Source organism: Physeter macrocephalus, chromosome 11 (assembly GCF_002837175.3).
Source record: "Physeter macrocephalus isolate SW-GA chromosome 11, ASM283717v5, whole genome shotgun sequence".
NCBI classification, from domain to species: Eukaryota; Metazoa; Chordata; class Mammalia; order Artiodactyla; family Physeteridae; genus Physeter; species Physeter macrocephalus.
Genome location: NC_041224.1, coordinates 12,836,484 through 12,839,659, shown reverse-complemented (window position 1 = coordinate 12,839,659; position 3,176 = coordinate 12,836,484).

Sequence of the window (3,176 nt, the reverse complement as noted above, 5' to 3'; positions counted from 1 at the left end):
ACACAAAAATAAACTCAAAATGGATTAGAGACCTAAATGTAAGACCAGACACCATAAAACTCTTAGAGGAAAACATAGGAAGGACACTCTTTGACATAAATCACAGCAAGATCTTTTTTGATCCACCTCCTAGAGTAATGGAAATAAAAACAAAAATAAACAAATGGGACCTAATGAAACTTATAAGCTTTTGCAAAGCAAAGGAAACTACAAACAAGATAAGAAGACAACCCTCAGAATGGAAGAAAATATTTGCAAACTAATCAACAGACAAAGGATTAATCTCCAAAATATATAAACAGCTCATACAGCTCAATATTAAAAAAACCAAACAATCCAATCCAAAAATGGGCAGAAGACATAAATGGACACCTCTCCAAGAATACATACAGATGGCCAAGAGGCATATGAAAAGCTGCTCAACATCATTAATTATTAGAGAAATGCAAGTCAAAACTACAATGAGGTATAACCTCACACCGGTTACTATGGGCATCACCAGAAAATCTACAAACAACAAATGCTGGAGAGGGTGTGGAGAAAAGGGAACCCTCTTGCACTGTTGGTGGGAATGTAAATTGATACAGCCACTATGGAGAACAGTATGGAAGTTCCTTAAAAAAAAAAAAAAATAGAATTACCATATACCCAGCAATTGCACTACTGGGCATAGACCCAGAGAAAACTGTAATTCAAAAAGACACATGCACCCAAATGTTCATTGCAGCACTATTTACAATAGCCAGGTCATGCAAGCAACCTAAATGCCCATCGACAGACGGATGGATAAAGAAGATGTGGTATGTAGATACGATGGAATATTACTCAGCCATAAAAAGGAACGAAATTGGGTCATTTGTAGAGACGTGGATGAATCTAGAGACTGTCATACATCGTGAGGTAAGTAAGAAAGAGAAGAACAAATATCGTATATTAACGCATATATGTGGAATCTAGAAAAATAGTGCAGATGAACCAGTTTGCAAGGCAGAAATAGAGACACAGATATAGAGAACAAACGTATGGACACCAAGGGGGGAAAGTGGCGGGGGGAATCAATTGGGAGATTGGGATTGACGTGTATACACTAATATGTATAAATAGATAACTTATAAGAACGTGCTATATAGGAAATAAATAAAATAAAATTCAAAGATTCAAAAAAAAAAAAAACCTAGATGTGGTATGTAGATACGATGGAATATTACTCAGCCATAAAAAGGAACGAAATTGGGTCATTTGTAGAGACGTGGATGAATCTAGAGACTGTCATACATCGTGAGGTAAGTAAGAAAGAGAAGAACAAATATCGTATATTAACGCATATATGTGGAATCTAGAAAAATAGTGCAGATGAACCAGTTTGCAAGGCAGAAATAGAGACACAGATATAGAGAACAAACGTATGGACACCAAGGGGGGAAAGTGGCGGGGGGAATCAATTGGGAGATTGGGATTGACGTGTATACACTAATATGTATAAATAGATAACTTATAAGAACGTGCTATATAGGAAATAAATAAAATAAAATTCAAAGATTCAAAAAAAAAAAACCTTTCCAGTATACCTGCAAACGCACACGTGCACATGCACAAACACACACACACACACACACCCCTGCACATGTGTGGTCACAGGGGAACATGGCAGGAATCTCATTACTAGAAACCAGGGGTGTCTGGGGCTGAGTGGGGCCAGAAATTAAGATCAATTCAACTGTGAGCTACTCAGAGTTGACCCACCCTACAAGGATGAATCCCAGAGTCTTTAACTAGGCTGACCTTCAGCCAGAGACACACTAGCTCAACCTGCAAGAGTTCAGAGACGTTGTAAAACATTAAAATATCCCTATTATCAAATGGCTTTGGGGCACATGAAGAACATGAAAGATTCAAATCAAAGGCTAAATTCAATTTAAAATCCGAAGGCTCTATTTTTATACAAGAACAAACAATCAAGCACAAAGTAAAATAGTATTTCCTACATACTTCACAGATATGGAGACACAGCGACTTCAGTGGGGTGGACTGGAGGGTGTGCATCACAGCAGAGTCTACAGGGTACTTAGGCTTATGTTTATTTGGTGTCTGATTAGAAATGCCTTTCTCAGGGTAAACTGGTGGCCCACAAAAATCTCTCAGTAAATGTTAACTATTATTGTGATTACCAATGCTAACTGTGATAACCCGAAATCAAATATAAAGTGATTCATACATAAAGTGATTTGTCCCCCACGCCTGTGTCCAGCCCTAGTTCTCTAAATGGGGTGGGCAAAGCTTTTGTCATGGGGAAGGATGCTGTCAAAGGGAAGCCTAGGCCAGGCAGGAGAAGGCAGGCAACCCTGTCTAGGATGAATGGATGAGTTTCCAGCAGTTTGCCAGCCCAATCGCCATGAACTGGAAACGAACTAATTGGGAGAATCCTAGAATTGCTACTACTGTCCTCCAAGTCTCACCCAGTCACGATACCCAGAATTGTCCTTATGGATATTTAAGTTAGCTCAGAAAGCTGCCACCAGGTGGCGCCACAACAAGGCTGCGACCAAAAGTCCAACCCAGAAGCTCAATTGTGTAATTCATTAACCTCACCATTAAGGAACTTCATATTTGATAGAACCGACATATTGGGGCCCCATTTATGGTATTATGGCTATTGTGTTATGATAACTTTTAAGAGTGAAGGAGACTCTATAATAATAATGTTGGAGCAAAAGACATAAACCAAAACTATTCAGGTCAAATAGGATATATAAGTCACCCTAGTTATGGCAAGGTTTACACTTTATTATTACTACTACTACTACTACTACAACTGCTTTATACCATAATAGTGCTTTGAAGTTATTTGTGATACACACAAACATACATGTAAACTTCATGTTAAAATTCCAACTTCATGCTAATGCCTAAGTGTCTACAGCTTATTAACCTTAGAAAATGAGAACATTGCATACACAAGCTTGAGAAACAAATATCCCCAAACCATTCCGAAGAGACAGAAATGTCCTACTTCTGGGCTTCCCTGGTGGCGCAGTGGTCGAGAGTCCGCCTGCCGATGCAAGGGACGCGGGTTCGTGCCCCGGTCCGGGAAGATCCCACGTGCCGCGGAGCGGCTGGGCCCGTGAGCCGTGGCCGCTGAGCCTGCGCGTCCGGAGCCTGTGCTCCGCAACGGAAGA